This window comes from Myodes glareolus, chromosome 27 (assembly GCF_982192425.1).
Source record: "Myodes glareolus chromosome 27, mMyoGla1.1, whole genome shotgun sequence".
In the NCBI taxonomy this organism is placed as follows: Eukaryota; Metazoa; Chordata; class Mammalia; order Rodentia; family Cricetidae; genus Myodes; species Myodes glareolus.
The window spans coordinates 25,219,424-25,239,505 of NC_142052.1; positions in this window are offsets into that span (position 1 = coordinate 25,219,424).

The window sequence follows — 20,082 nt, forward strand, 5'->3', positions numbered from 1 at the left end:
GAGCATACTGGACCCCAGTGAAATTACACCAATAAGGAACTGCATGCCTACTCTATATGACACCAACTTAGTCACTATATAATATATACAAGGGTCCAAGCAGCGTTATTATATCAGGTGAAAGTCATACAATTGTGTATACAATATAGATAAAATAAAACCATAAAAGAAAATAAGGTAGAGACACACAATAAACTGAATGAGGAAAAGTCACCAGCATGAGATAAAGTGGCAGTGGGAAGGATCGCGACTTGGGGTGGGGAGAGCTTGCGCACAAGTGTCTTCAGGGTGGTTTTCTTTAGGTAAAGGGAGAAAATGACAGAATCACTAATGCCTGTCTCTCATCTGCTTTATCTCTGTGCTTGTGATGCTTAAGTATGCATCTGGATGCCCGTGAGGTACTCCGTTCATTCATATGTAGTCAAAGACCTTAGCAATGGAGGCATCGCTCCACGAAGACATCACTCCTCAGAGTCCTCAAAACTTCTGGAATGTCAATGATGATCCTTCGTCACTTTGTGGCCTTTTACTGCCAAGTATCACCCTAGACTCATTGACTGAAAGGTGATTCTACTTGTGCCCTCTCAGACAAAACATTCTGGTCTGTTTGCCCACTTTCTAATACATTCTCTTCTCCTTGGGAGGTCCATTTCTTTCCAGGTTCCAGAACTTCTTACACCATATAATTTCCATTGGCTCATGCTGTTTTCTCACCTAGCATTTTCTCTGTTTTCAAACTATGTGAATTCTTTCTTCCATCCCCTTTCAGCTTGACCCTGCATGGGTTGGCTCCTTTCAGCTCTCATTGGAGGAGTGATGTCATGTTGGAGGAAACCGTTCTTGCCTAGAGCCTGAATCCTGAATCGAATGGGCAGATGTGAGGGCAGGATCTCAGTAGAAAGGGTGCTCAGAAAGGGGAAGGAGCCCTTCCCATTCAGGTAAGAGAGGGGCATGTGGCTCACAGAGGGTTAGGCACTGAGAGTGTCACCACTGTCACTGTACAGGAGGATGGTCTGCCATGTACATACTTGGCTAGGGCTCTGGGTCACAAGCCCAGTTCTGTGCTTTAGCGCTTCTACTAACTCAAGCTGGCTCCATGTCTGTTCATCTGCAGTATCTCCTCCCCTACCCCAACTCCTTCGAAGAGTCTGGTTTCATTCATCTTCTCCGAATGGAATCATCCACCACCCGCCTTTTAGTGCCTGGCTTATGTTGCAGTATAGGCCAAGGATTTCTTCGTGTTTAAGGCTGAGCAGCACTAGATTGTAGGCGGATACTAGATTTTATTTATCCTCTCGTCAGTTGCTCAATACTTAGCTGCTGGAGTCTTTGGTTACAGTGTGAAAACGCTGCTGTAATCTGAGTGTGGAGACACAGGACTGGAACCCCAGCTCTCAGAAAGATCATGAATGTGATACCACATGTTCTGCATAGTGATGTTCTGTCTCAGAACCCCACAAGTGCAACCAGCTGCAATGATAATAATCAATGATAATAATGATGATGATGTCGTAAACAAGGGTATGCAAATATCTCTTGGAGAACTTGTTTTCATTTAAAAAACACACCCAGAATTAAACAGCTCCATAATATTGTAGTTTTTTTTAACTACAATAGTTCTTTTCTTTTCTCTCTTTCTTTCTTCCTTCCTTCCTTCCTTCCTTCCTTCTTTCCTTCCTTCCTTCTTTTGGAACTAGCATGTCTTTTCTATAGTGACTGCAGCACTTACATTTTTACCAGAGTCCAAAAACAAAGCAAAACAAATAAACAAGCAAACAACAAAAAACCAACCAACCAACCAAAAAAATCTCCTGTCTATCTCTCCTTGCTGGTGTCTGGTACCTTTTGGTCACTGGAGGACTTCTTTGGATGTGGCACAGCAGCCACCCCAATGGGCATGAAATGACCTTTCACTGTGACTTTGCTTTGTGCTTATACAACGATTAGTGGTTTTTAAACATCACTTGTTTAAAGTGCTTGTTGGTTATTTGCTTACCATATATTTTCTTTATTAAATATCTAACCAAATACTTTGATATTTTGTTGAGTCATCTGTCTTCATGTTACTGAGCTGCAGAGACGCTTTATCTAGTCTTTTGGTTTTTTGTTTTGTTTTTTCTTTTGTTCTCCACCTCCAAGAGTTCTCTGTTTAACAGCTCTATCTGACTTTGTTAAGTGTGTTCCTGCCCAGTAATCCTCTCTACCTATGAAATAATCCAAATCAAACCAAATCAGACTGAATTAGAAGAAGCTCAGTTTTAATGGATGCTAGTGCTCCCAGGCCCCCCACCCCCTCATCCCCTCACCCCTGGGTAAACAGGGAGAGGGAAAAGGGGAGACCACATGTTTGTTCTCTGGAGGCAGTTTTAATAGCTTATGAGAGTGGTCTTGACCCTTCCTGGGGAGGGGTCACCATTTGGAGAGCTTTCTCGGAGGTGGAGTTTGAACTGAGACAACTTCCAGGGGAGGTGGCTTTGACCCCCAGCCAAACAGTCCTGGAACTTGCTCTGTAGACCAGGCTGGCATCGAACTCACAGAGATCCACCTTCCCGTGCCTCCTGAGTCATGGAATTAAAGGTGTGCACCTGGATATCTATCTTTACGTTAACTACTCATCCCTTTATTGGAAACATAATTTGCAAATATTTTCTTTCATTTTTGAGTGGCTTCTTTATGCTGATGATTGTTTCTGTTGTTGATATTGCATGTTTGTTTCATTTTGTGTTTCTTAAGACAGGGTCTTGCTTGCAATCCTCCTGAATGCTGGAAGGTATGTACCACTACATTAAGCCAATTATGTCTTTTCACATAGAGAAGACACAGTTTGAAACTTTCTTTTTCCGTTCTTGCCTTTTTTTGGTGTTTTATCTGTATCAGTTAGTCTTTCCTGTTATTGTGTTTTCTTTCTTTTTTTAATTGGAAATATTTTTTCATATGATATAGTCTGATCATGGTTCCCCTGTCTCATTTCACGCCAGATCCTCACTTACTGTGATAAAAACACCCTTAGAAAGGCATCTTACGAGCAAAAGGGTTTGCTGCAGCTTGCTGGTTGAGGGTACAGTCCATCATGGTGGGAAGTATAGTAGTAGGAGCTTGAGGGAGCTGGCACATCACCTCCACAGCTGGGGTGGAGAGGAATGACCCTATTGCTCAACTTATTCTACCCTTTTTGTTCTGCGTAGGACCCAGTCCACACACTGATGAATGCTTCACACAATTAAAGTATCTTTCCACCTCACTCAAGCTAATTTAGATAATCAATATTAACCTCTACAGCATGCAATAGTCAATAGTAACCTCTACACATCTAAGCCCACACTGTCAAATTGAATGTCAGGAAGCTTTCCCCCAACTTTCCTCTAAGCGGTACACAGCCTTAGTTTTGAATGATTAGCTTTTTGAGTACTTTGAGCTAATTTCTGTTATGATATAAAGCATTCAACTTCATTCTTTTACATTTGGATATCCAATTTGCTCAATACTAATTGTCAAAAAGACTGCCTTCTCTTTTGGATATTTTTGACACCCTTGTTGAAAATTGTGGAGGCCGAAAATGCAGGCCCATTTTCACCTTGTCTGATGCTCAGATAGTTTTGGGGACTAACAAACTTACTTGCACCTTCTAACTCAGGAGGTGGTTGCCTGGCCCTTTTGGTAATTAAGGTAACCTGGTATCATCCTGATGGGGGTGGGAAGCTGTGCTTCTGCTCCTTCCTTTTGTAACTGTGAGGTCACCTAAGGAAGGGAGGTCTTCCAGTGTCTGTGACTTAGAGTACGTGACTTGGGGCACCTTGCAAGTGTCTGTGACTTAGAGTACGTGACTTGGGGCACCTTGCGACCTAGACAACAGAATGCTAGTGACTGGACATCTCAGAGTTGACTGTGTGAGTCAACCTTTGTATCATGTTAATGAAGCCTTTTGTTACTTTCTCTCCCCAGTTTACTTGGGTATGGAGCTGTGGAAAAATAAGCACTGGTGATTTTCAGGATTTCAGTCACTGAAAGTCCCTCCTGATACTCTCTCTGTTTTCTGTCTTATTATTTTTATAATAAGGCATATTCTTTAGTTACATTTCTTCAATTCCCATGCCCCTACTCTGGTAAGGAGTATTTTTGTCAAGGCCGGTCCTCAACAGAAAATCATTTGACCACATGTGTGCATCCTCAGAAGTTGTACATACTTATGGTTAATATCAACGTGATCATGTCAGGGCTAAAATCTCAGTAGTCACAGAGATGAATAGGTAAATTGTGTTGGTGACGTTTTGTTCTCCTGAGTAACTTTAAAACTCTTATTTGTTCACAGAGAAATCAAGATGGAACTGTCCTAAATATTTTCTCCATGCTTTTTAGCTTTCATAATGCTGAATGGTGCTTTGAGATCGTGCATGTTACAATGTCAACCTACCGGGCAAGATGTGCCATGGTACAAAAGTGGCGTGAAGGTTATAGGGACAACCACTATAACTCTTGGACTGGACTTTAGTCCTAGGGAACTCGTACTGTGAACCTGTTCAAAACCCCATGGTTGGGAGCTCATAGGCTCTTTTATCTTAATAAATGGACATGTTGTTAAACTGTGTTCTAAATATTTGTTTATGCACACAGATTAGCGCTGCCCTCAACCTTGGCTAGAGAAGTTTCAGTAGTTACTGGTATAGTAACCAGTCTACTTGCCTATTGAGTGCTCACGCCTAATTGGGATATCTCTGTCACCCACTTACCAATCAAGGCCCATGGAACATTTCAGAAGAGGGGGCAATAAGAATGTAAGGGCCCGAGTATGGGGGCTGCGTGTGGTGAAGTACTGTTTTCTACTCATGACCCCACTTCTGCTGTGGTTTCTGCATAAGACCTGTGAAACAACAGAACTGTGAAACAAACAGAACTGGCTGGACTCAGTGGATTGCCAAAAGGAAAAGAGAGGGGGAACCCATGAAGGAGGAGACAGGAGGTGTTACAGTGGATATGATCCAGATACATTGCTCACATGTATGAAATTGTCAAGGAAAAACTAGAAGATATCCTGTTAAATATTAAGTAAAACTGAAGGAATAAAATCCCCTCTCTGTACAGTTTCTAAACTCTTCAGTGTAGAAATAAAAAAGGAAAAGTAATCAAGCAAGAAAACAATTAAAACTAAATATTAAACAAATGAGCAATTAGAGAACCAAGACCTAGGAGGAAATATATGTAACCACCAGGAAGAAAGTATCTCTTCTGGACTCAATTATTGTGAAGAAAAGGGAAACTCATGGTGATTCTCTGGGATGGTGTTTTATTTCTGTGTGTTATTTGATTCCTTCTCTTTTCTATAACTCACTGGTGGGTTGTGTGTCACAACTAGAAAAAAATTCTTCTCTCTCAATTTTTTTTCATTTTTATAGCATGTGTGCATGTCTCTCTGTCTCCATCTCTCTGTCTTTGTCTATCTCTCCCCTCCCTTCCTCCCTCCCTCCCTCCCTCCCTCCCTCCCTCCCTCCCTCTTCACTCCCTCCTCTCCCCCCACCTCTCTCTCTCTCTCTCTCTCTCTCTCTCTCTCTCTCTCTCTCTCTCTCTCTCGCACTGTATTTACCTGCAGAGGTCAGTGGAAGATGTCAGATTCCCTAGAAGTGGAGTTAGAGCCATTTGTGAACCACCTGATGTGGGTGCCGAGAACTGAATTCCAGCGCTCTGCCAGAGCAGTATGTGCTCTCCACGGCTGAGACTCCATGGCTCCAGCCGCGTATCTATTGATTCTTGTTTGACACTGCAGCGTCAGGACCGTCCTCTTTCTTCTGTCTGTTTACAGGGACTATTGAAAAGTGTCGCATTCTTCTGTTTCACTTCTGGTCTGATGATACCAGGTTGGACAATTGTTATTGACACCACAGAGACAATGGCTTCTGCTCCTTTCTCTAAGGAGCAGCTTTGGTTCTAGCTGACTGAGCGGAGCTTCCATTTACCTCCCCAGTAAAGGACAGTCTGGAGACCTCGACTTGGTTCTTTGAGAGTCTAGTCGGGGCTTGCTGTCTTGTCTGTTTCCCTGAGGTCTCCTTACATCTGTTTAGTTTAGATGTCTTCCAAGAATGTAACTATATTTGTATATATAGGTTTTTGCTTTCACTTTTGAAGGGTCCATGTCTTTCCAGGATTTCTCTCTTGGATTCCTTGTGAGCCTAGATCTCTGCCCACTGAGACGGTAAGCAGGAAGTGACGTCCGCTTCTGCTGCTCACATACACGAAGACTGAGGAGAATCACATACATGCGTTAGAGTTGATTCCTCAAAGGGTTTGGTTTTCCTACTTTAGGCCATTTCAAATATTCTAAACAGTTTGATATATTTAAACTTGTTTATATTGTTTAATTGTTGTCTTGAAGATAGAGCTTTTCTAGCCATTTCACCATTAGCAGAAGCAGAGGTCTTGAATCTGTGAAACCAACGGTCTAATAAATCCTTTGCTTGCATGAAAACAACCCATTTTATTATATCTACATGCTAGGATGAGTGAGAATTCAGGCAAATGCTTTCTTAGCTTACTCATCCTCCAGAATGACACAGGTAGGTAATATTTACTCTGTGCGCTCCCATTAGCATGCCCACATAGCATGCTCATTTTACGTGCTGGATCTTCACCATGGCACTGTAAGCTCAGGGTTCTATTTTATGCATGTGTAGGGGCAGAGTGGGAGGGAAGTAGTTGCATCTAAGACAGAGAAGCTTGTCTACGAACTGAATCATCTTTTTCTGTTTTAGGGAAGATTGGCCTTGTTGAAAGCTTAAACCTCCTATGATTTTTCTTCTCCCACATTGCTGAGCATTTTAACAGTTTCTAAGATGAGGTGGTAGAAATAAAAGATACTCATTTTAAAGCAGCAACTTTTAAAATTATAATCTCTGATATATAAGAATGAAAAAGCAAGCCTGTGGTGCATCTCTGATACCCATCTGGCAGCATCCCTTTTGGGCCCTGTTCAGAGACCTGGAGGTAGTTTCCAAGATATTAAGGGTGTATTGTATGCCTATGCTGTCCACAGAGTCAGTAATTGGCAAATAGACGTTAGGGATGCAAGAGGAAAGAGCTCATCTGTCGGCGTCCCCCCAGGCAACACTGGACTTTCAAAAGTGGTACCAAACCTCAAATCAGATGTTTAAGAAGAGTCTCAGGAAAGAAGTAAAGTGACTCCATTGGTCTTTGGTTCCCATGTGCCAGATGACAGGAGGTGAATGGGACAAACTGAGGGGTACCCCTGTCACTTTGCCTTTGTACCCTGTTACTTAATACCCATGTCGAAGGGTTTAAAAATATTTCATGCCAGGATCTGTCAGAGTTCTGGAGGAATGGGATCAATAAAATAATATATGCAGGGGGACTCGCTGTATTGGATTAAGCAATGAGTCTGGGTAGTCTCTGTCTTCACACTGGAAAGGGGGAGGACCATCCGTAAGGCTGAGTACCTCAGCATCTTAGTGTAGCACTGAGGGCCCCAATGGTGCCTGGACAGCTCCTTGTTGTCAATCCGCCTCTGAAGGCTGAACAGCCTGGATCCTAATGTCAAGGGGGAAAGACAGCAGCAGGACAGCCGCAGAGGAGCGGAGCTGGTCGGCATGACGGGAAGGCAATGGATGAAAAGACAAGCAAGGGGCCACACTAGTGTCCCCCTTGTACTTCCTGTCACCTCTGTGCCGCTGGAAGAGGCAGTACCTGGGTAGCATAGATCTTTTCACTGCAGACGACCTGATCAAGAACACTAGATACAGACATGCTCGCCTGCTTATCTTTTCCTTGATACGAACAAGTAGACCACCAAGATTCACGACCACAGTGACTAGATACAACCTAAGTAGAAGATGCCCATAGAAGGCAGTGATTACCATTGGGGTGACCATAGATTTATGGGACCTAATGACTCTGAAGGTCACCCCCAGGAGTTCAAGTCAGTAGAACTAGAGTGTGAGAGTTATTAAAGGATCTTGTATAAGGTTCTGTGAACACCTTCTAGGCACCCCTAGGAAAGGACCACCCACAAGAAACCATCACAAACCGCCACTCCAAATAAGCCCAGCATCAAGGAGACAGTAATGCTCCTTGTTTCACTGAAACCAAACTTGGAAAATTTCAGGACATAAAAGATAGATGCAATCAGCTTAATGCTATCTTTGGATGGAATTAGGCAAATCTAAGAGAGTAGCTTTGCAGGTTATTCTTGGTGTCATTTTCTCAAGAGTTACATAAGGTACATTAAAAATTCTTCTGGTGACAGATAAAGGACCCAAGACTCCAATGTGTATCTGATTATCTTCAGACCCAGGAACCGGAGAGTAAATCTGCGCCACACGTGGAATTTAACATGCATACAACTGCCTCCGGCCTCTGGAGGCAAATCCAGTCTCTGCTGGAAATCATGTTACCATTGTCACCACCTCAGTCCTGCTTATTGAGAGAGCTCTTACCATGATTGTGGATACTGAAACCGGCTCCTCAAGAGCAGGCTCACAGGCAGAGGAGAGCATTGGGGCAAGAATAACATACGCAAAATGAAGAAAATGAAGACAAACACCAAATCTTTACCATTTCCTATACACCTATTACCTCTGTAGCTGGTTCTGGCCCCACCTGTGTGTGTGTGTGTGTGTGTGTGTGTGTGTGTGTGTGTGTGTGTGAGAGAGAGAGAGAGAGAGAGAGAGAGAGAGAGAGAGCGAGCTTTCTCTCTCCCTTCTCTTATTCTCCAATGTATTAAAAGAGACTTGTACATGCTAGAGTAGACAAACCATTGACCCGTGTTCCCATCTCTTAGATTTGCGCTTCTCCCAGAACATTTTTATGTAAGAATTCTGTGCGGGGGTGGGGCCTAGAGACTGGCTTTCTGAGGACAATGAAACAGGAAACAGCAAACAGAAGGCAGGCAGGCAGTGGTCTTGGAGAGAGCAATGCTCTCACTGGGAAAATCTTAAATTCCCATTGTTGTAGAAGCCTATAGCAAACAGAAATGACTGCCTGAAATGACATTTCCCAGCGGCATCAAAGGCACATTGCTCCATTTACTCAGTCTAAACAGTGAGCGGGCGGTCAGGACTGAGCAACTGTGGAGAGTGTTCTAAAGTGAAACCTAAGTCATTTCCAGAAACTTTTAAGCATGGAACAGGAAAATAGGAACTTATTTTCATCATTTTGGGGAAATTCTACCCTACAACATTTTCTCAGTCTGCAGCTCTCTCTATCCATCCCAGCATTTCCAGGGTCCGGTGACCCTCTCAGGAGGATCTCACGTGCTGAAAGGCTTACAAAACGGCCGATTCTAATTGCACAGGGATTATTTCCCTGGATTGCAGAGACAACGGACGTGGCAAAGTATGACCTGTTACACAGTACAATCAAATGGCATCAGCGATGTCAGGGTGATGTTTATATAGGGCCTTTCAATGTTCAATCAATACCTGTCACACATGGGAAAGACCCAGTTTCCCGTGGTAGATGTTGATCAGCAAAACAGGAATACCTGTTCTTGTTTTCATGTTGATTCTCACTATATTTGTGTGTGAATAGCTCTTTGGAGGTCACGGAGGTCACGGTGGGACAGTGAAGAGGCGGGGCCTGAGAGTTGGTTTGGTGGTATACCATGGTACTGGGAAGGCTGGGGCCGGAAGATTAGGGCTTTGAGGTTCTTGGTGACCTAGTGAGACTTTGTTTCAAAGGGAAGGAACAGTCTTTCTTTATAAGCTACTGCCTTAGTGGTCTGTTACAGTGGCAGTGGGCTGATAAACACAGACAGCCATTGCTGGTGCAGGCCTTACAGTTTCTCAGGTTGTGGTAACTCCGACCATAAAATTATTTTGTTGCTACTTCATGTAATATTGCTACTGCTATAAACTGTCAATATCTGTGTTGTCAGATGGTCTTAGGTGACTTCTTTGCACCCCAAAGGGGTTATGGCACACAGGTTGAGAACCGCTGAAGTAACTCTGCACTGCCTTTAGTTCTGATGCATTTCCACACAGGGTTGCCAACTTTCTCACTAGGCTCTGAGGACAGGATGCAGTCTGGAAAAACCCAGAGACTTCGTCATTAGGCTCCAAGGGTAGGATGCTGTCATTACGTCAGGGCAAGACAACTGTCTTTTCCAACTCGGCCTGAGCTAAGCAGGGCCAAGGACTTCTTAAAGCAGGACAATTTGTCAACAGAAAAAAAGTGATAACACATCTCATTCTGGAAGAGTTCCTAGGCCTGAGGTGTGTACATTTTGACAAGAAAAGAGACTGGATTGAGGTGAAAATGGTAGTTCTGTGTATGTTCATGAGCTATCAAAGAATAAAAGCCCCGGTCTTTGCGTGTGGCAACATCAAGTCTCTACCCACCTATATAGCTTGGGTGCCTTGCCCTCGGGTGTTTAGATTCTAAGCCAATCTCAGCCAAACCCGACTGGATCTGTGTTCAGGGATGACACAGATCTGTGTTCACTGAATGACAAAGTCCAGAAAAGTGAGGTGAATCTTGAATTTGCTTTGGGGTTAACAGCCCAATCCTGGGTGGAGGCCTGGCAGCCACGCCGTGTGTACACTGGCTTGCAGATTTTCCTAAGCCTCCTTACGTTGTCACTGACGCTCAGATAACTCAGTAGTTACTGGCTTGCCTCCGCCCCTGGAACTAGAACCCCAGCTTTGATGTCCAGCTCTCCCCACTGCTCTGTGACTTTAATTGCTGGAGTCTCTTCAGCCCTGAGCTCCTCGACCTGTGGTGCAGGAGGCAGCAGCCCCCAACCCCTAGGGTACAGAGTGACTTCCTTCCTGTGTCTCTCTTTCCCTGTCTGAAAAATAGTGTTCATAACATCACTGATGTCACAGGAGTTGGAAAAGATCAATATGTCAAATCTGTAGGAAACATCAACACACGGGATATAAGCTAAATGTGTTCTGAGTGATTACTGTTACCAGTTATGTGAAGATTAAATGCAGTATATCATGTAATGCAGACAGGAAACACTTAGGAATTTTTAGTCACAGGAGCTTCTCCCTCTGGGTAGCCACTGGGCTTATTTTGAGAGTCGGGACCTCAGGGAAATTCAAGTCTTACTCAGGAAATTGAGACAGGCATTCCCTGTTACTAATTTCTCCTTGATGGTCCACCCTGCCCCACTCACAAGCTGAAGACCACCTGCTGACCTTTCAGGGTGTCTGATATGGAGACTGTCTTGGTTAGTGCTCTATTGCTGGGAAAAGACAGCTTGACCAAGGCCACTTAAAAAGAAAGCATTTAATTGGGTCCTGGCTTACAGTTTCAGAGGTTTAATCCATTATCATCATGACAGGGACATGGCAGCAGGCAGGCAGACATAGAGAAGGGGCAGCAACTGACAGCTTACATCTTATCAGAGAGAGAGAGAGAGAGAGAGAGAGAGAGAGAGACAGAGACAGAGACAGAGACAGAGAGACAGAGACAGAGACAGAGACAGAGAAATGCGAATAATTAAAAACCCAGAGACTGATATTCAGGTTCAACCTGAAGATCAGAAAAAGCAAAGTATCCAGTCACTGGCTCTTACCTCAGTCTGAAATCGTGATCCTGCCTCCACAAATCCTCAGACTGAGACTGAGCCTTAAACCTGTCTCCTCCCATCTTATATTCCTCTCTAGTGTTGGGATTAAAGGCGTGTACCACCACTACCCAGTTTCTATGGCAAACTAGTGTGGCTATTGGGATTAAAGGTGGGTGCCACCACTGCCTGGTCTGTATGGCTGATCAGTGTGGCTGTTTTACTTTCTCTGATCTTCATGCAAGCTTTATTTATTAAAATACAAATGAAATATGAGAGAGAGAGAGAGAGAGAGAGAGAGAGAGAGAGAGAGAGAGAGAGACTGGGCCTAATAAGGGTATTTGAAACTTCCAAGCTTATCCCCAGTAAGACATTTCTTCCAACAAGGCCACACCTCCAATTTCTTCTCAAACAGGTCCACCAGAGGTCGAACATTTAAATAAATAAACCTATGGGGTCCATCTCATTAAAAGTACCACACAGACTGGTACTCCACCCATGTTTTCTTCTACGTCTGTGTTGCGTACTGGCAGCTGTCTGTGTCCACTGCCGTTTGCCACCCGTGTCTACTTTTGCAGTCTTGACTACTGCTCATTTCCTTGGCTGGGGCCCACGGACACAGTCCTCTCCCCTGAGCTGTGGGGTAATCCAGCCCCCACCTCTGTCCACACCGGGTTTGAGTCCGTTCTAGTGAGGCTCGTAGAGCTGTAGATGGAAATGAGGCTATCCAGCTCCACAGGGGAACAAGGTAAGTGGGGGCATTTCCAAAACTGTAGTGTATCCACCTAGTGCAAAGCTAACCTTCCTAACCAAAGGCACCGTCTGTCGTGTTAAATATATTCTCTCTGGTGCACAATGGTTATCACCACCCAAATCTCAAATACTTTTTTAAAAATAATGCAACATTGAAATTCTGCTCACTAAATAACTCATCACTCCTGCCTCCCTGTGACAACCCATGGTAGACAACCATCTACTATGGGTCTCTGAGCTTATAGAATCACACACAAGTGGGTGTTTGTTTCGGGCTTACTTCACTCACTGTACTGCGGTCAAGTCATGATCACAGTAAAACATACCAGAATGGCCTTCCTTTTGCAAGGTCTCCAAGTGGTCTTTCTCTGCTCCCCTGCCCCATTCTGTGTGGTGCGTGCATGTATGTGTGTGCATATGTGTGTGGCACAATTCATTTATTTCTATATCCATAGACATTTGGTTTGCTTCCATTTCGTAGTTCTGGTTAATCACTCTGGAATAAATCTGAGTGAACACATAGTTCTTTCAGATCCTGCTTTGAAATATTTGGGGTTTGTAGGCATAACACTACTGGATTGGATATTAATTATTTTTTCTTAGGATTCAACACATCATTGTTATTGTTTTGCTTTATTACCACTTTGGCTGTGTTTCAGATAGGGTCTTGTTATAGAGCAAGCAGAACAACCTCCAACTTAGGAGCCACCATCTCTGCCTCTTGAACTCTGAGATTGCAAGTGTGTCTCCACATTCAGCCCCCACTATGCTGCTTTTGAGGGAGGACCTTTACATATTAAAGGACTATCTGTGCATCATGTTCTGTTCATGTTTCATGCGGCAATGAAGTCTATAAATAGGTACCGCATTACTCATGAACTATATTTTCACGGGGTGTCAATGCTGGAGGTTGACCTGTTAATCACATCTCAGAGGAAGGATTCTGAACATAAAACCCCAAATATACTGAAGACACTCGATTGCAGCCAGAAGAGAAGAACCACCGAGACATCTGGACATCATTAACATCAGTCACAAAATCAGAAACCGTGGTCTTATAAATATTGCTACCCATCTTTCCCCTTAGTTAAAAACAAGCCCTTCTAAAGGTGAATGAGCAGGTAGCATTTCTGTTTGGTTGTTTTCGCTGAGTAAAGAGGAGTGGACATTGACCCCAAGGAGTTCAGAAGTCTGTCGGCTTTCACTTCTGAAATACCAGGGTGGGAAATCCTGTGTAACACGCTCAGGTGTGCTGTTGCGAGCAAGCGGTGGTTCTCAGGCTTGTTTCATAGGGGCAGTCTTTCTTTCTTTTTTTTCTTTTTAAAGCTTTCTTTTTTAAATATTTATTTATACATATATTATGTATACAATATTCTGTCTTCATGTATGCCTACAGGCCAGAAGACGGCACCAGACCTCAATACAGATGGTTGTGAGACACCATGTGGTTGCTGGGAATTGAACTCAGGACCTTTGGAAGAGCAGGCAATTCTCTTAACCGCTGAGCCATCTCGCTAGCCCCAGTGGCAGTCTTTCTACCTCCACCCCGAGATGATGCACCTCCTCACTGGAACCGCAGAGCCAGAGTCAGCGTTGAGTCAAGTGCTCACGTTAAACAGTGGGAAGAAGAAAGGGAAGGTCCTCGGACAGGAGCTATTGGTAAATTCTTGAGAAAAATATCAGATGTCTTTCAAGGATGAGGCCTATTGACAGCAATAACTACAAAATCTACTCATTTTATGTAAAAGGAGGACAGAAAATTTGGAGTTAGGCATAGCTGCTATGCTTATAATGCTCACATACAGGGACCTAAACCCAGAGAATCATAGCTTGGAGTTTGAGGCTAGCCTGGGCTACATATGTGTGTGGGACTGGTAGACTGGTTTTGTTTCCATTAGAAGTTCTTTTTAGATTTATGTCTACTTTTGTTAAAATTTGGAGAATTTTATTCAGTCAAAAAGAAAGTAGTGGAAAATTCTATTTTCCAGTTTATGTTGAAAAACTTTATTCCCCCCATTTTCAAGATAGAAAACAAGATTTTTCAAATCGCTTTGTAGCCTTTGACCTTAGACAAGGACCTGTAGAATTCATATTTTTTAATACTAGAAAAATAACCAAGTAGAATGTTTTGGTTAACACCTTTTGTAACACAATAGACCAGTAGATTCTTTTCTTTCCTGAGCAAGGGGAAAGCAGAGGAGACATTTAAGTTGCAGAATGAGTCTAGATTCCATTTTAAGTGGGCAACCCATCTAGAAAAAGTGCAAGTTACAGCCTGTTGGGGAGTCTGAAATCCAGCTTCTTTCCCAAACAGAACAATGCATAGTCACAAAGAACAGTTATTCAGGGTCTCATTATCTGGCATTCTTAGTTTAGAAACAAACTAAACATTTAATAAACCATGAATAGGGTTATTGGCAAAAAGTGGTTTGAAAACAGCCTGTGCCTTCACGCAGTGATTGTATCTTGCTAAAAGACTTGAAAGTGTGGTTGTTTCTGCTTTGTTTGCGAAGTGATAGCTCCCCTTAGGCATCACCTGGGAAAAATTAACAGTATTTTAATTGTGGCCATTAAGTGGGATTGAAATCTGGAGAAGAAGGAGATAAGGTATTATCCTAGTTTCTCTAGCTTATCATATATCAAAAATTGTAAATTTAATTCTTATGCTGCTTTAGATCTTAAGTGCTTCTTACAGGAAGCCTGATGTTTGCTTTCAAGAGGGAATGTGTGTGGAACAGCCCATTTAAAAGAGTTGAACAGATAAGAGGGAGCTATAAGTACCCACTTCGATACTGTGTGTTAATCACTGTTCTTTGATGGTGCGGGAGAATTGTCTGCATTCTGTCAATCATGTTTTAAATAAACACTGATTGGCCAGGCAGGAGATGTAGGCGGGAAAACCAGACAGGAAGTGGAAATGATGCAAGGAGAGCAGGAGAATTCTGGGGAGGAGGAAGCTGATTCCTCCCACTCCTGCCCAGGCCACCAAAGCAGCAGGATGTGATCTGCCCCACTGAAAAAGGTACTGAGCCACATGGCTAAAATAGATCAGAAAAATGGGTTAATCAAGATGTGAGAGTTAGCCAGTAAGAAGCCTGACCTAAAGGGCCAATCAGCATTATAACTTACAGAGATTTCTGTGTGATTTTTCTCTGGGACTAAACAGCTGGGGGACAGGGCAGAACAGAAAACCTCCAACAAACAGGACCCTACATGTTACACTTTGAACATAGGCTATTGGTCCAATCCTAGATGTCTTTGAAGCTGCTTGCTGATCGAATCAAACTCCAAAAATTCACTCATTGTGAGCTTGCTCTGTACTGAACAGTAGGCTGGAAGCTAACTCATTCAGAGAACAAAGGAGATGCCATGTCTACCTCCAGGAGTTCAGTGTCCAGAGATACTGAGCAATGGCTATAGTACATAATTCATACCCATTGCCAGGTGCATTGTGGGAAAGAGAATGCAGCATGCAACAAAAGTTGCAAACAGTGGCCTCAGGTGTGGAGAATATATCGGAGAAGACAGTTGAAGAACACCCAGCAAGAGAAGGCTCATAGTGTTGTTCGGAGAATGGAACTGCCCCCCGGGTATTTGCATTTTAAGAACTAAGCTACTGGACTAAGTTGTAGCCCCTGGATGAAGTGGCAGTGGGAGGCCATGTTCTGTGATGTGACGTCTTCCCCCGATGCCTACAGCTTCCTCCTGTACCCACTATCTAACACAACTTTTCATCCTGCCGTGTCAGGGCAAGAAACAAATCACATAATCTCTTCTCTAAGTCATGCTGTTGGCTGTCTTGAGTCCATTCTTACGTTCAAACCCAATTCTCACGGGCAGACACCTGCAGTGAACATTTTGGACTCTCACAGACTCTGATGGCCACTCCCTCCATGTCTGATGAAGAGAATTTTAGTGTTGCAGCCTTTAGATAGTGGCAAAATAGACAACAAATAGGATGTCGTATTTGAATCATTTCTGAATGTATAATTGAGTCTTAACCGTGAACCCACTTCAGGTTCATCTTTGCATCTTTTCTCTGGTTGAGTATAGACTCTCCCCGTTTCTTCCTCTCCTTGTTCATCGTGTGTGAGCCTGCGTGTGCTTTTGTGAGTAGATGCATGAGCACTGGTGTGTACTCACATGTGTGAGCCGGAAGTCAGTCTCAGGCGCCATTCCTTAGCCCTTCACCTGCTTCCCTTTTGTTTGAGACAGGGTCTCACTGACCAGGAACTCAACAGTTTGGCTAGTCTCACTGGTGAGTGAGCCCCAGAAATAGACTTTTTTCTATTTCTCCAGTGCGGGGTTACAGATCCACACCCCACATGAGGGTAATTTTTATGTAGGGTCTGTGGATTCAATGTAGGTCTTCCAACATGCACGGCAAGTGTTTTACCAACTGAATTATCTGCTCAACTGATTCTTTCTAGAATTAAGAATCTATTTCTTCATGGTAGCTGTGGCTGCCTCATGAGGCCACACCACTACCAGAGGAGCTTTTGGCAAATGATGACTGTTGGAGGAAGAGTCAGTTGGGTTTTTTTCAGCGATGTGATCGGTAGTTGGTTGTCCAGGCTCCAGCGAATGGCCCTATACTCATGTCTATATGCACAGCACTAAATAGACTCTGGATTGCAGAAGAATAAGAACACATTGTTGGCAGGAGGAAGCTGTGTGTGAGGGCAGTCTGGCAGAAGCTGGAGTGATGGGGATGTGGAGATGGCTATGATCCAAATAAACTGTAACCATGTTTGTAATTACTAAAATGTAAGATGACAGGAAGGACCGTGGCCATTCTGGGGACTGCATATACATGGAGATGCATATATTATCTGTCCAGTTGTGCTTGGTTTATTTCACTTAGCATAATGTCCTCAAGTTTTATTCTTGCTGTAGTATGTGTCCTTCACTTTTATAGCCAAATACTACTCTATCATGTGGAAGTGTAGGCTTCTTTAGCCATTTATTCCTCAATGAACACTTGGACTATTACAAACATTGTTGTTAAGAATATGGGTAGGCTGCAGTTTTGGTTTCGGTAATAAAATACTTGAATTATTTTCTTGTTCTTATGAAAAAAATGTTTTTAGCTATGTGTATGTGTGGGGTGATGGGGTGGAGTATGTTCACATGAGTGCAGGACCTCTTGGAGGCCAGAAGAGGGCATCATACTTCCTGGCATTGGAGTTACAGGTGAGCAAGCCAGTCAGGTCAGCATGAGTGCTGGGAACTGAACTCAGGTTTCCTGAATGATTTGCGTCCCTGAGCCATCTCTCCACCCTGTTCTTGGATTAGTTCCACATATAGAGCAAATCAGCAAGATGGACATCGTTGTGGGCAGAGAATGAGGAAGCTGTGTGAAATTTCAGCAGACTCCAAAGAGGAGGTGCTCCCTTACCTGTAGAGGGACCACTCCCTTACTTGTAGGAACGGAAAGTTCAGCTCAATTTTCATCATCCATGGATCACCTTAACATTCTTTGAGAGATAATGGCGGGGTTCTAAGAGTTAGAGTCACATGGATGTCACAGGATACAGGCTCTAGTAACTGAACCTGTCTTTAGTCTTACGCACGTGTGGAGATTTTTTTTCTCCATTCCGAGAGGGAAGGAGAAATGAAGGTCATCAGCTTCGCAGAGGAACTTAAGGGGAGAAAATAGGAGCCTTTTTCCTATGTGTGAACCTAGGAAAAGAGTGGCAAGAGCTCTCCTTAGCGGTGCTCTCCTTAGCTTCCACCGCGCCAGGTGACACCAGCTTAAGAGGGGCTATCTAATAGCAAAGCAATTTCCGTTGGGATATAAGTGGAGTCCTTTGCCTCTGTCAAATGCAGTTTAGAGAAATGGCTTCAAAAGACTCAACTTTAGAGTGTATTACAATCCCAGCCGTAGACCCCTTGAAGATCTTCATAACCTAAGATTTCTGCTTAGGTAATGCCTCAGCATTTGAATGGCTATGAATTCGAAACCTTACTGTCCGTTTGGATCCCTGTTCTGTTTTGCATGTCACAGATGAACTGGAGGCAGCATCATCTTCCTTTGTGTCCCCAGATCCTCGATCTCTCCCCAGGTCATTAACCCTTTAAGGGTATTGCCCATGCCCATTTACTAAATCTCCATATGACAGAGTCCTGCCAGCTCTCTCCAAATGGAGAAAGGGATCATCTATCCTTTAAAACAGAATCATCCTGTTGTTGAAAGTGTCTTAAGCAAATATTTATGATGTCATACTAATAAGTTTGCATTTTAGTCCTAAAATTACAGAAAACCTAGGTTTGCCACCCAACTTGAACAACATTAAACAATGAACAGTTTTTTTTTTCGTTTTTAACTTTTTTGGTTTATGTGAACCCTAGGCAATTTTAGGGACATACTTATGTTAGATATCTATCTGAAATTCAAATCCAACTAGCTATCTTATACTTTTATTTGTTAAATATAGCAATCCTACTAAGTTATGTGTGCAAACATGGTATTTGTTCAGTTTCAAAATATTAAGCTCTCAAGAGAAGATTTATTTTCTAAGAGGATCTCACAAACATATATATTTATTCAAATTATGCACTACAGACTGAGATACTGCCAGGCAAGATTCCTGCATGTATTTAAACATGAAGTCTCTCTTCTTTAATAACTGAAAATCACAGTGCAGTGGATAAAAATAAATATGTCATCAGCAATAGAAATTATCCAGAGTAGCGCAATTTCAAATCAGAGAGCAGATTTAGGAGAATCATGGTATGTTGTCTGTCCTTTTATATTTGGTGAAATCTGCATTTGTGTAGTATCTGGAAACATGCCTGTGGTAGACAGAGGTTTTTGTTGTATTAATCATGAGTTACACAGTGAACTAGAAACAGAGGATAAAGTAATTCTTAAGTAGAGAAAATGGTTTCGTTGGAAATAAAAGACGTGGTAAATGGAACAGCGGAGAGACAAACAGCATTTTTACAAACCTGTGATTTAAAGACGTTCAAAGCTGACTGAGCATGTGCCTCCCAAGTAATTCGCCGTTGCAGAAATAGCTCACTCAGTCAGGCCCACAAACTAGGGTCTAACATACCCCTTCGTTTGTTGACAAGCCCAACTCATAAAAACATGAAGAGTCATATCAGGCTGACGATGGGCTCACGGCCACGAACTCTCCATTAGTAATTGGTGATGAGCCAGGACTGCAGCAGACAATGGAAATTTTCTTGAGCCAAAGGACATGATGAAGCCAAAAAGGGACACAACTCTTTGCCCAGAGCTGTGTGACTGGAAAACTGCAGGTTCCCAAGCCCAGCAAGCAAGGAAGGAGCCCTTTTCCCCCGAAGTGTTAATTTAGCTGTCTCACTGGTGGCTCCACAAGCATCTATTTGAAGAAGATAAGATTCTGGTTCATTTTCCCATCGTCAGTGACAAGTCAGATTACAGAAGGCTCAACCAGTAACACATCTGCCATGGATCGTGACTCTCATCTGTTAGAACCTTGACGGACTTACTATTTGAGAATAATATAGTAAGTGAATAACACAGTGAGCTCCTTCTGTTAGGAATTCTTAAAAGGCCTTCTGTCTTCCTTTCTGGAAAGGGGAGGGGCAGAGGTGACTTCCCTCGTTCTTCTTAAAATCTCAAAACAGAGATTTTCCTCAGAGTATCCTGCTTCCCTTTGAAGAGGAAATGCACTCAGCTGATGGAGGCAGCGCTCGGCCTTCATCCTGGGAGGCTCCCTTTCAATCGTTTGCTTCCTCACATTCTCCTTTCCAAGATTTCCTTCGATTGAACTATTTCCTCCCCAAGTCTCCCTTTCCTCTCATCAGCACCTTGCATCTCATCA